Source organism: Lepidochelys kempii, chromosome 20 (genome assembly GCF_965140265.1).
Source record: "Lepidochelys kempii isolate rLepKem1 chromosome 20, rLepKem1.hap2, whole genome shotgun sequence".
Classification (NCBI taxonomy): Eukaryota; Metazoa; Chordata; order Testudines; family Cheloniidae; genus Lepidochelys; species Lepidochelys kempii.
In genome coordinates this window covers 21,567,584-21,581,897 of record NC_133275.1, presented here as the reverse complement: position 1 = coordinate 21,581,897, position 14,314 = coordinate 21,567,584, and positions in this window count along the sequence as shown.

Sequence of the window (14,314 nt, the reverse complement as noted above, 5' to 3'; positions counted from 1 at the left end):
GATTAGATTTTTGTTGGTAAATGGCAATTTCACCAGACGCACAACCCTACAAAAAATATTTCCATTGCTAATAACTGAAATTGGCAGAGGGGCAAAGTAAGACACATGCTGCTTGAGAATTTATTAGAGGCAAAAGCCAGTGATTTAGACTTCTGAATTAGGCTTCTTACAAATGACTAGCGAATGACTAGTAAAAGCAGGTATTGTGTGTTGACTTAAGGCTGCTGTCTTTGTGTATTTTGGCATGTGGTGGTGACAATTTGTGTTTTAACCATATATACAGCTTTCACTTTTTGAATCTCCGTGTCGACTGGCATTAGATAATTGTCTGACCTCCCCATAATTTCTCACAACTGTGAAAATTAATTGATGAAAGTCTAAAAAAATGCTTAAAAATAAATATCAGTATTTTCCATCTAAATTATATAGAAATCCAATTCTGTCAAGCTTCCATTGTCAGCATGACTGTTTGGCTGCGACTCAGGGGAGAAGCTGATGCGCTCCTCTGCCTGAGCGAATGTGGTTTTCTCTCCGCAGCAATGGTGCCGGTGGAAAGTCAGCACCTTCCCGGGTTTATCTTGCGCTACAGTTTTTATTAATTAAACGAACCACTGCCCTAGTGAGCTGCAAAACGTTTGTCTAGTTTAGCTGCTCCGGCACTCCCAAGACTGCGCCTCGGTGACTCACGCCACGCAATGGGATTACAAAATGGAATAATGCTCGGCTCTTTTATAATAACCCCTTACCGGCAAGACTCCAAAATGGCCTTTCAATCTGTTAGTCAGCGTCACAAACGCCCCAGTTGTATTCATGGGGAAACTGAGGCACAGAGTGGCGACATGTCTTCCTTACAGTCATGCAGGGAGTGACTGACAGAGCCACCAGCCTTGGCTACTTTTGCCCTGCAAATTAGCACATGCTCTTCCTAAACTTGGCTTAAAAAACAGCTGCAGGGTTTTCCCATTTCTTGCTTTAACCACTATACTCCCTTCCCGGGCCAGGGCTAGAACCCAGGAGTCCTGACTCCCAGGCTGCTCCCTGCTCTCACCCATTAGACTCCACTTCCTTCCCGGGCCAGGGGTAGAACCCAGGAGTCCTGATTCCCAGGACACCACCTCTGCTTTAGCCACTAAACCACACTCCCCTTCCAGAGCCAGGAATAGAATCCAGGAGTTCTGACTCTCAGCAGAGAGACAATGAGGCAAGGCAGCTCCAGAGGCTACAGTGTAGTGGAGGAAGGGAATGGGGAGGGTTCTGTCATATTCAGTCACCCGTGTGACTAGCTGACCAGTAATACAGACCAGGATATGCAGCCAAGCTAACTGCCAGTGGATCTCCTGCTTAGTGCATTTCCTCCCTTTAGATTCAAATCTGCAAGGCTAATGCACAACCCTGCCTTGCAGAGTGACTCTAAAGCTGCCCTTGAGGGGTTCCACATTTATTGCCTCAATGGCTCCAATTTGCAGGGCCAGCTTCCATTTCTGATCTCATAAACTAGCCCTGCGATCTGAGAGTCAAGCTGGGCTATTCTGCATCTTCGCCAAGAATGCAAATCATTGGGGTTCACGATCCCAAGGCCGGAGGGGCCCAGTGTGATCATCTTGTCTCACCTCCTGTATAACACAGGCCAGAGACCTGCCCCGGAGTAATTCCTACTTGAACTAGAGCAGATCCCGTCGTGATTTAAAACCATGCAGCGCTGTTGTCTTCAGATTGTGCTCTCAGTGACCCCTCTAGCGTACTGTTGTCCACAGTGATTTTCACACCTAGGTTGCAGTTAAGGGCTTGTCTGCCTGGGGAAGTGGCTGGGAAAAGCTACTGCAGAAGCAGAACAAGAGAGTCCACATGGCCAGCTGCAGAATAGCTATCGCTAGAGACACGCTGCCTTAGTCCAAAATAAATCCTCAGTGTAGGCAAGTCCTGAGGCCCAGGTTCTCAAAGGGCGTTAGGGACCCATTGAGGGTCTGGGCCTTGTTCAACAAATCTTTTGCTTTGGAGTAGAATCTGTCTTGCTCTCCCTAGCTGGGATGGCTCCACAAGGCTAACAGGAGCCAGAAGTGATTGACACCGTTACACTGGACAGTGCTAATGGGATCCAAAGACAGTCACAGATCTCCTTGAAGCCAATGGGTGGCCAAGCTTGCTAAGGCTCAACAGAAGGAGTGATCAAATCCCTTTATGTATGAAACTGCTGCAGACAACGGAGGCAGCTGCCCAAGGCACCAGAGAACTGTTTTCAGACATGTGTGCAGCCACCTGTCTATTTGTTCTGCTGTAACATTTGTATCAAACAAACAGAGCTGGTGAGGCTGGGATTTATAGCCTAATAGTAGGGCAGAGTGTCCAATTAGAACAGGGGGCTGGAAGTCCGGACTCCTGGGTGCCATTTCCAGGTTTGGGAAGGGAGTGGTGTCTAGGGGTTAGAACATCAGAGGTGGGAGTCAGTCAGATAAAGTGACCAAGGAGAGAGAGACTGCCCGGAACTACATGCTGACAATACTATGGTTAGCTAAGGGTCACTTTCCTACCCCATGAGCCCTAGTCTCTGTTTCCGTCTCACTTTTAAAAATGTGCTTTGTTTAACCAAGCTGCTGCGGCTTCACCTTCCCTCCCTTCCCCCAGCCACATCTCTGCATTTTGCTCCCCTGGTCACATTCTGTTCAAAGCGACTTTAAGGCTGGTGAAAGGTTGCAAGCCCTGGCGCTCAGAGCCCACACCCTCTGGAGACGCACCAGGCAGCTCTGCACCCACATGCGAGATGGTGAAAACCTTGGGCGCAAGACAGCCAAGCTTGTGCATTGCAAAGAGAAGAAGAAAAAAACCTACAACCCGCTGCAGGGATCGCCCTGGGAAGGCAGCGATGGTTGGGTCTGCAGGCCAGGTGCCTGCAACCCAAAGATCCTCTCTGAGCTTTCCAGCTACCAGAGCAATGAGGTCAAAATTACCCACCTCAACACCTCACTCATCAATTCTTTCCCTCCCTGAGCCCTTTCCAGTCTCCTCTCCTCTATTCTTATACCATGCCCATCACTATGGTATCTGATCTCTTTAACTTGAGTTGCAGAGATGACCAGTTTCTTGCTCTAACCGTCAGATATACTCCCTTCTACAGTCAAGGATAGAACCCAGGAGTCCTGTTCCTGGTCCACCCATGTTCTATTCTAGACCCACCCCTCTCCCAGAGCCAGGTATAGAACCTAGAACAACCTTACTAGGCAGCATTCGTCACACAATGCACAGTTAGCCTGTGAAACGTGCTTCCAGGGGATATCATGAAAGCCATGAGTAAAACTGGGTCCAAAAAAAGAATGAGATAAGTTCCTGGAGTGTAGGTTCAGCGATGGCCAAGATGGTCAGGTACGCAACCCCATGCTTCAGGTGTCCCTAAATCTCAGAAGTTTCTGGCGCTGGCCACTGTCAGAGACAGGACACTAGGCTAGATGAACCATTGGTCTGACCCAGTGTGGCTGTTCTTACGTAAGTCCTGACTCCCAGCCCGCCTGGTCTAGCCACCAGACGCCACTCCCCTCTCAGAATCAGGTATAGAACCCAAGAATGCCGACTCCCAGCCCCCTTCCTCTAGATCATTGCTTCTCTGACCCCAGCACTGGTTTGACCTCTCCTAGAACCCTGTGTCCAGTTCTAGTGCCCACAATTCAAGAAGGATGTTGATAAATTGGAGGGGGTTCAGAGAAGAGTCACAGGACTGATCAAAGGATCAGAAAACCTGCCTTAAAGGATAGACTCAAACAGCTCAATTTATTTAGCTTAACAAAGAGAAGGTTAAGGGCTGACATGATAATGGCCAATAAGTACTAACATGGGAAACAAATCTTTGATAACAGGCTCTTCCATCTAGCAGAAAAAGGTCTAACACAGGGGTGGCCAACCTGAGCCTGAGAATGAGCCAGAATTTACCAGTGTACATTGCCAAAGAGCCACAATAATACGTCAGCAGCCCCCCACCAGCTTCCCCCCGTTCCCAGCGCCTCCCGCACACTGGCAGCCTCACCGATCAGCGCCTCCCCCTCCCTCCCCACACCTCCCGATCAGCTGTTTTGTGGCCTGCAGAAGGTTCGGGGGAGGAGCGAGGGCACAGCAGGCTGGGGGGCGAGGGGGTGGGGCCTCTGGCAGAGCCAGGGGTTGAGCAGTGAGCGCCCCCCGGCACACTGGAAAGTTGGCACCTGCAGCTCCAGCCCCGGAGTCGGTGCCTGTAGAAGGAGCCGCATGTTAACTTCTGGAGAGCCGCATGGGGCTCCGGAGCCACAGGTTGGCCACCCCTGGGCTAACATAATCCAATGGCTGGAAGTAACTCAAATTTTTAGCAGATGGGTAATTAACCACTGGTCATGGTAGATTCTCTATCACTAGCAACTTCTGAAACAAGATGGGATATTTTCTCAAAGATCTGCTCTAGTTCAAAGAGAAATAAACCTGTACGATACAGGAGGTCAGACTAAATTACCACAATGGTCCTTTCTGGGCTTGGAATCTACGAATATCTAACCTTGCACTAAACATGCCATACCCAGAGCAAGCCTGGCCCCTTCCCCTCACCTGCTGTCCTGGTGATCAACCAGTGTTTCCCAAGGCCAGGGCACGTGCAAGTAATTCACTCCCCACAATAACCAGACTGCTCTTGCATGAGTTAGACCATTTGGGCCCAAAAAGGGTATTTCCCGGCCTGTCACTCCTCCAGCTCTTCCTGCAGTAACTTCTGAGACCAACTCATCACTTTCCTGGCAGGCTTTCTCCATCCTGGAAAGCTGGAAATGAAATCACTGTGCATCATCTTCCAGCAGCAGAACGTGTATTTCTAAACATTTTCTGCCAACCAGCTCCTCCTTCCTCCTTCCCCACTCTGAGGCAGGTCAGCTCCGGCATCGCAGGACAGAGGATGTGGTAGCCACTTAAGTACGAAAACAAGGGGCCAGATTCTGAGCTCAGTTACTCTGGTGCAAATGAATGGGTCTGCCCTGGTGTAACTGAGCTCAGATTCTGGGCCATGCTTTCTGTCCCAAAGAGATCATTGCAGTCTGAAAAGCCTGTCCAAATCTGCCTGAGCCAGAGGGACAGCAGCCCCTTGCAATGCCCCTTCATAATGCTGAATTCCTATGTCAAATGCTTTGAGCTCTGCTGATAAGAAGCTCGATAAGAGCCAGGAATTACCAGTGTTACCACTAGTGAAGTGGGCTAACACCTGTTTTATCCCACACATCCGGCTGGTTAGGCAGCACACAACTAGGCCATGACACATGGCCTTTCATCAGAGGATCACAGAGTGCTTGACACATGTTACACAAACCTCACCCACCTCTCTTGCCACAATTACGCCCATTTTCCAGACAGGCAAACTGAGGCAGAGATGATGCGGATTGCCCCAGGTCACACAGTGAGCCAGCAGTCCAACTGGGAAAAGTCTTGGTTCCCAGTCCCCTGCTCTAACCATGAAAAATACTCCCAAAATCCTGATTTCCAATCTTCTTTTCTATGATCCCTCCCAATGATCTATGATCATTTTCTATGATCCCTTCTATGATCTATGACCATGATCCCTCCCAATCAGCATCAGAACCCAGGAGTCCTGGCTCCCAGTCCCCTGTGCTCCACTTGACAAGCCACGCTGCCTCCCACAGTTGGTTTAGTCTTTGCCAGCTCTCCTGTTGCTTATTTGGTATCAGCCAATGGTCAAGAGCGGGGTGAGGGGATCAACAAGCAAAAAGTGTGTGAAAATGATCAGAACATATGTCTAGAAAAATTTGTAGACAAATGGATCTGTGGAAATGTCAGGGACAGAGGTACCATGGCAGCCCCATGCAGGGGCCATAAATTGTTCTCTTCTGATGGCCCTTCAGTGGCCCTCGTTTGGGGGTCTCCTTCCATTTCCCAGAGGGTAGAGGTCCCCTCCCATCACAACTGGTACTAACTGGCCCTTTGCTGGCAATCTCTTCAGAGATGCCAATATCCATTTGGGCCACAGTAGCTGATCTATCTTCTACTCCCTCAAAGGAATTGTCAGAGGTCCCCTTTTGGCTACTCACTGGACTGCTGGGGAAGGGGAACCAGCTGCTGGATCCTGTGTGTTTTAAATCTCTGACTGGGGTCTGAACAGAGTCCAGGCAGTGACCCTGGCTTGAGGTCCCTAGGCGTACTTTCGGTGCACAGACCCTCTATCTACTAGCCTGTCCTGAGAGCTTAGACCAGGGGTGGGCAAACTTTTTGGCCTGAGGGCCACATCGGCTTTCCAAAATTGTATGGAGGGCCTGTTGGGGTGGCTTTGCCTCCCCAAACAGCCAGGCATGGCCTGGCCCCCGCCCCATGTCCGACCCCCCCTGCTTCTCACCCCCATCTACCCCCCCATCCCCTGACCACCCCCGGACAGCCCACCCCTGACCGCCCCCCGCCACCCCATCCAACTAATCCTCTCATTCCTGACTGCCCCCCCGGGACCCCTGCCCCATCCAACCACCCTTTCTCCCTGACCACCCCCGGAACTCCTGCCCCTGACTGCTGGCCGCCGCCCCATCCAACCCCCCCTCTCCTTCCTGACTGCCCCCCCCCGAACCCCTGCCCCCATTCAATCCCCCTGTGATGAAGTGGGACTGTTCTTAATGTTTCCTCTGAATACTGTGGGGGTGCCTCAGTTTCCCCTAGGCATTTGTTAAGTATCTAGGGGGTGGGATAAGGGTGTATGATCCTTGCAGAGCCCTAGAGGGCAGGTGTGTGCAGGGGTCTGGACACAGAGAATGGCCGACACCCTGTTTCCTGGCAACTGATGGCCCGGGCCCTTCCCCCCTGCAAGGTGAGAGCTAAAGGGTTGGAGAACAAAGAAATCAGGTGACCTCCTGGCCCGGGAAAGGGACAAAGCCCAGGGGAGGAGGGGCTGGAGGGCGTTTCAGTTTGGGGCTGGCTGGAGTCACGTAGTGAAGGGCAGACGTGGTTGTCTGGCTCACTGCCCCCCAAAATGGACCCAGCTGAGGGGTCCTGTTCTCTGGACCTACAAGCTCTGTTTTAGACCATGTCCCTGTCATCTAATAAACCTTTATTTTACTGGCTGGCTGAGAGTCCCGTCTGACTGCGGAGTTGGGGGCAGGACCCTCTGGCCCCCCCAGGACCCCGCCTGGGCGGACTCGCTGGGGGAAGCGCACGGAGGGGCAGAGGAGGCTGAATGCTCCAAGGTCAGACCCAGGAAGGTGGAAGCCGGGTGAGCTGTGTGTCCTGCAGACAGGCTGCTCCCAGAGAGGAGACTTCCCCAGAGTCCTGCCTGGCTTCATGGGGAGCAGTTCCAGAGCATCGCCCGGGGACTCCGTGACACCCCCTGTTCCCCGCCCCCTGACCGCCCCAACCCTTATCCACACCCCCGCCCCCTGACAGCCCCAACCCTTATCCACTCCCCCGCCCCCGACCGCGGCTGGCAGCGCTACAGATGGGCCGCCCAGAGCACCAGGACAGGCAGCCGCGCCTCCCGGCTGGAGCCAGCCACGCCACCGTGCAGCACAGAGCACCGGGTCAGGCCGCGGCTCCACATCCCCGCCGCCCAGAGCATTGCAGGGAGGGGAAACAGCAGGGGAGGGGCCGGGGACAAGCCTCCCCGGGCCAGGACCTCAGGGGCTAGGCAGGAGGGTCCTGCGGGCCGTAGTCGGCCCACTTCTGGCTTAGACCATACCAGCGCCAGCATCGCAAACTAGTGCTGAGTACTCGCAGAACTCCAGCTGCAGGCGTGAGCCTGGCGGCTCACCACGTAACTCTCTCAGGGGGCAAGTGCCAGGCATAAAGCATGAAACGCACATTTAGACTTTGCACAGGGGTCATAGGCAGCATTGTCTTCCCTTAATTGCTTGAGAAATACACAGATCTGTATCAAAATCACAAGCCCTGCGTGCATTTCCCTGCCTGTTTCCTCACCGCTCTGCAGCACCTTTTGGGCTGGGGTCAGAGTCCTGTGTGCCCCTCTCGGGCCTTCTGGCTTGCGTGATGTAACGTGCAGCCTTCTGCCAAGCTTGGTTACTTTGACCTTGGCCTTCCCCTTCCCAAACATCCTGTGCTTCTCTCTCCCCTCCCTGAGTCCTTTTATAACCTTAAAACACAGAGGATCCAGCCATGGATGCCATGGGGGGGCTTTGGAACCAGGGTAACGGGTGCCTTGCGGGGGGGCTGTGGGACCCAGGGTGATGGGTGCTCTTGAGGGGAGGACTGTGGGACCCGGAGTGATGGGTGCTTTTGGTGGAGAAGGGGGGCTATGGGACCCAAGGTGATGGGTGCTCCTGGGGGGGGGGGGCTGTACAACCTGGGGTGATGGGTGCTCTTAGGGGGGGACTGTGGGACCCAGGGTGATGGGTGCTCTTGGTGGAGAAGGGGGGCTATGGGACCCAGGGTGATGGGTGATCTTGGTGGGGAAGGAGGGCTGTGGGACCCGGGTTGATGGGCTTCCTGGGGGGGCTGTGGGACCCTAGGTGATGCGTGCTCTTGGTGTGGGAGGGGCCTCCAGGCTGCTCCTTTCAGGAGCCTGGCTCCGCCCCTACTAGAGGGACCCCACCACGACCAGGGTGATATGAAGGGCATGGCTTTCACGAGTGGGTGTAGTCAGCGACATTGATGTTTAAAGAAAAGGAGGACTTGTGGCACCTTAGAGACGAACAAATTTATTTGAGCATAAGCTTTCGTGAGCTACAGCTCACTTCATCGGATGCGTACAGTGGAAAATACAGTGGGGAGATTTATATACACAGAGAACATGAAACAATGGGTGTTACCATACACACTGTAATGAGAGTGATCAGGAAAGGTGAGCTATTACCAGCAGGAGAGTGCGGGGGAAACCTTTTGTAGCGATAATCAAGGTGGGCCATTTCCAGCAGTTGACAAGAACGTCTGAGGAACAGTGGGGCAGGGGGGATAAACATGGGGAAATAGTTTTACTTTGTGTAATGACCCATCCGCTCCCAGTCTTTATTCAAGCTTCAGTTAATTGTATCCAGTTTGCAAATTAATTCCAATTCAGCAGTCTCTCGTTGGAGTCTGTTTTTGAAGTTTTTTTGTTGAAGAATTGCCACTTTTAGGTCTGTAATCGAGTGACCAAAGAGATTGAAGTGTTCTCCAACTGGTTTTTGAATGTTATAATTCCTGATTTATGTCCATTTATTCTTTTACGTAGAGACTGTCCAGTTTGACCAATGTACATGGCAGGGGGGCATTGCTGGCACGTGATGGCATATATCACATTGGTAGATGTGCAGGTGAACGAGCCTCTGATAGTGTGGCTGATGTGATTAGGCCCTGTGATGGTGTCCCCTGAATAGATATGTGGACAAAGCTGGCAACAGCCTGGACCAGTCCACACAAGAGATCCACTTCCTGGACACTACGGTGCTAATAAGCGATGGTCACATAAACACCACCCTATACCGGAAACCTGCTGACCGCTATACTTTCCTACATGCCTCCAGCTTTCATCCAGACCACACCACACGATCCATTGTCTACAGCCAAGTTCTATGATACAACTGCATTTGCTCCAACCCCTCAGACAGAGACAAACACCTACAAGATCTCTGTCGACCATTCTTACAACTACAATACCCACCTGCTGAAGTGAAGAAACAGATTGACAGAGCCAGAAGATTACCCAGAAGTTACCAACTACAGGACAGGCCCAACAAAGAAAATAACAGAACGCCACTAGCCATCACCTTCAGCCCCCAACTAAAACCTCTCCAACGCATCATCAGGGATCTACAACCTATCTTGAAAGACGACCCATCACTCTCACAGATCTTGGGAGACAGGCCAGTCCTTGCTTACAGACAGCCCCCCAACCTGAAGCAAATACTCACCAGCAACCACACACCACACAACAGAACCACTAACCCAGGAACAGAGTAACAGCCGTGTTAGTCTGTATTCGCAAAAAGAAAAGGAGTACTTGTGGCACCTTAGAGACTAACCAATTTATTTGAGCATGAGCTTTCGTGAGCTACAGCTCACTTCATCAACCCAGGAACCTATCCTTGCAACGAAGCCCGTTGCCTACTGTGCCCACATATCTATTCAGGGGACACCATCATAGGGCCTAATCACATCAGCCACACTATCAGAGGCTCGTTCACCTGCACATCTACCAATGTGATATATGCCAGCATGTGCCAGCAATGCCCCTCTGCCATGTACATTGGCCAAACTGGACAGTCTCTACGTAAAAGAATAAATGGACACAAATCAGACGTCAAGAATTGTAACATTCAAAAACCAGTCCGAGAACACTTCAATCTCTCTGGTCACTCGATTACAGACCTAAAAATGGCAATTCTTCAACAAAAAAACTTCAAAAACAGACTCCAACGAGAGACTGCTGAACTGGAATTAATTGGAAACTGGACACAATTAACTGAAGCTTGAATAAAGACTGGGAGCGGATGGGTCATTACACAAAGTAAAACTATTTCCCCATGTTTATTTCTCCCCCCCCTTCCCCCCAGTTCCTCAGACGTTCTTGTCAACTGCTGGAAATGGCCCACCTGGATTATCACTAGGAAAGGTATCCCCCCCCTTGTTGTATCCTGATCACTCTGGTTGCAGTGGATGGTTGCAGTGTGTAGGGTGTGTATGTTGCAGTGTGTATGTATGTTGCAGTGTGTAGGGTGTGTATGTTGCAGTGTGTAGGGTGTGTAGGTTGCAATGTGTAGGTTGCAGTGTGTAGGGTGTGTAGGTTGCAGTGTGTAGGTTGCAGTGTGTAGGGTGTGTAGGTTGCAATGTGTAGGTTGCAGTGTGTAGGGTGTGTAGGTTGCAGTGTGTATGTTGCAGTGTGTAGGGTGTGCAGGTTGCAGTGTGTATGTTGCAGTGTGTAGGGTGTGTAGGTTGCAGTGTGTAGGGTGTGTAGGTTGCAGTGTGTATGTTGCAGTGTGTAGGGTGTGTAGGTTGCAGTGTGTAGGGTGTGTATGTTGCAGTGTGTAGGGTGTGTAGGTTGCGGTGTGTAGGTTGCAGTGTGTAGGGTGTGTAGGTTGTGGTGTGTATGTTGCAGTGTGTACGGTGTGTAGGTTGCAGTGTGTACGGTGTGTATGTTGCAATGTGTAGGTTGCAGTGTGTAGGGTGTGTAGGTTGCAGTGTGTAGGGTGTGTATGTTGCAGTGTGTATGTTGCAGTGTGTAGGTTGTGTAGGTTGCAGTGTGTAGGGTGTGTATGTTGCAGTGTGTAGGGTGTGTAGGTTGTGGTGTGTAGGTTGCAGTGTGTAGGGTGTGTAGGTTGCAGTGTGTAGGTTGCAGTGTGTAGGGTGTGTAGGTTGCAGTGTGTAGGGTGTGTATGTTGCAGTGTGTATGTTGCAGTGTGTAGGGTGTGTAGGTTGCAGTGTGTAGGGTGTGTATGTTGCAGTGTGTAGGGTGTGTAGGTTGTGGTGTGTAGGTTGCAGTGTGTACGGTGTGTAGGTTGCAATGTGTAGGTTGCAGTGTGTAGGGTGTGTAGGTTGCAGTGTGTAGGTTGCAGTGTGTAGGGTGTGTAGGTTGCAGTGTGTAGGTTGCAGTGTGTACGGTGTGTAGGTTGCAATGTGTAGGTTGCAGTGTGTATGGTGTGTAGATTGCAGTGTGTACGGTGTGTATGTTGCAATGTGTAGGTTGCTGTGTAGGGTGTGTAGGTTGCAGTGTGTAGGTTGCAGTGTGTAGGGTGTGTAGGTTGCAGTGTGTAGGGTGTGTATGTTGCAGTGTGTAGGTTGCAGTGTGTAGGGTGTGTATGTTGCAATGTGTAGGTTGCTGTGTAGGGTGTGTAGGTTGCAGTGTGTACGGTGTGTATGTTGCAATGTGTAGGTTGCTGTGTAGGGTGTGTAGGTTGCAGTGTGTACGGTGTGTATGTTGCAATGTGTAGGTTGCTGTGTAGGGTGTGTAGGTTGCAGTGTGTAGGTTGCAGTGTGTAGGGTGTGTAGGTTGCAGTGTGTAGGTTGCAGTGTGTACGGTGTGTATGTTGCAATGTGTAGGTTGCTGTGTAGGGTGTGTAGGTTGCAGTGTGTACGGTGTGTATGTTGCAATGTGTAGGTTGCTGTGTAGGGTGTGTAGGTTGCAGTGTGTACGGTGTGTATGTTGCAATGTGTAGGTTGCTGTGTAGGGTGTGTAGGTTGCAGTGTGTAGGTTGCAGTGTGTACGGTGTGTAGGTTGCAGTGTGTAGGGTGTGTATGTTGCAGTGTGTAGGTTGCAGTGTGTAGGGTGTGTAGGTTGCAGTGTGTAGGGTGTGTAGGTTGCAGTGTACGGTGTGTATGTTGCAATGTGTAGGTTGCTGTGTAGGGTGTGTAGGTTGCAGTGTGTACGGTGTGTATGTTGCAATGTGTAGGTTGCTGTGTAGGGTGTGTAGGTTGCAGTGTGTACGGTGTGTATGTTGCAATGTGTAGGTTGCTGTGTAGGGTGTGTAGGTTGCAGTGTGTACGGTGTGTATGTTGCAATGTGTAGGTTGCTGTGTAGGGTGTGTAGGTTGCAGTGTGTAGGTTGCAGTGTGTAGGGTGTGTAGGTTGCAGTGTGTAGGTTGCAGTGTGTACGGTGTGTATGTTGCAATGTGTAGGTTGCTGTGTAGGGTGTGTAGGTTGCAGTGTGTACGGTGTGTATGTTGCAATGTGTAGGTTGCTGTGTAGGGTGTGTAGGTTGCAGTGTGTAGGTTGCAGTGTGTAGGGTGTGTAGGTTGCAGTGTGTAGGGTGTGTATGTTGCAGTGTGTAGGTTGCAGTGTGTACGGTGTGTAGGTTGCAGTGTGTAGGGTGTGTATGTTGCAGTGTGTAGGTTGCAGTGTGTAGGGTGTGTAGGTTGCAGTGTGTAGGGTGTGTAGGTTGCAGTGTACGGTGTGTATGTTGCAATGTGTAGGTTGCTGTGTAGGGTGTGTAGGTTGCAGTGTGTAGGTTGCAGTGTGTAGGGTGTGTAGGTTGCAGTGTGTAGGTTGCAGTGTGTAGGGTGTGTAGGTTGCGGTGTGTAGGTTGCAGTGTGTAGGGTGTGTAGGTTTCAGTGTGTAGGTTGCAGTGTGTAGGGTGTGCATGTTGCAGTGTGTAGGGTGTGTAGGTTGCAATGTGTAGGTTGCAGTGTGTAGGGTGTGTATGTTGCAGTGTGTAGGGTGTGTAGGTTGCAATGTGTAGGTTGCAGTGTGTAGGGTGTGTAGGTTGCAGTGTGTAGGTTGCAGTGTGTAGGGTGTGTAGGTTGCAGTGTGTAGGGTGTGTAGGTTGCAGTGTGTAGGTTGCAGTGTGTAGGGTGTGTAGGTTGCAGTGTGTAGGTTGCAGTGTGTACGGTGTGTAGGTTGCAGTGTGTAGGTTGCAGTGTGTACGGTGTGTAGGTTGCAGTGTGTAGGGTGTGTAGGTTGCAATGTGTAGGTTGCAGTGTGTAGGGTGTGTACGTTGCAGTGTGTAGGGTGTGTAGGTTGCAGTGTGTAGGTTGCAGTGTGTAGGTTGCAGTGTGTACGGTGTGTAGGTTGCAGTGTGTAGGTTGCAGTGTGTAGGGTGTGTAGGTTGCAATGTGTAGGTTGCAGTGTGTAGGGTGTGTAGGTTGCAGTGTGTAGGTTGCAGTGTGTACGGTGTGTAGGTTGCAGTGTGTAGGTTGCAGTGTGTATGTTGCAGTGTGTAGGGTGTGTAGGTTGCAATGTGTAGGTTGCAGTGTGTAGGGTGTGTAGGTTGCAGTGTGTAGGTTGCAGTGTGTAGGGTGTGTAGGTTGCAGTGTGTAGGGTGTGTAGGTTGCAATGTGTAGGTTGCAGTGTGTAGGGTGTGTAGGTTGCAGTGTGTAGGGTGTGTAGGTTGCAGTGTGTAGGTTGCAGTGTGTGCAGTGTGTATGTTGCAGTGTGTACGGTGTGTAGGTTGCAGTGTGTAGGGTGTGTAGGTTGCGGTGTGTAGGTTGCAGTGTGTACGGTGTGTAGGTTGCAGTGTGTAGGTTGCAGTGTGTAGGGTGTGTAGGTTGCAGTGTGTAGGTTGCAGTGTGTACGGTGTGTAGGTTGCAGTGTGTAGGGTGTGTAGGTTGCAGTGTGTAGGTTGCAGTGTGTAGGGTGTGTAGGTTGCAGTGTGTAGGGTGTGTAGGTTGCGGTGTGTAGGTTGCAGTGTGTAGGGTGTGTAGGTTTCAGTGTGTAGGTTGCAGTGTGTACGGTGTGTAGGTTGCAGTGTGTAGGGTGTGTAGGTTGCAATGTGTAGGTTGCAGTGTGTAGGGTGTGTATGTTGCAGTGTGTAGGGTGTGTAGGTTGCAGTGTGTAGGTTGCAGTGTGTAGGGTGTGTAGGTTGCGGTGTGTAGGTTGCAGTGTGTACGGTGTGTAGATTGCAGTGTGTACGGTGTGTATGTTGCAATGTGTAGGTTGCTGTGTGTAGGTTGCTGTGTAGGGT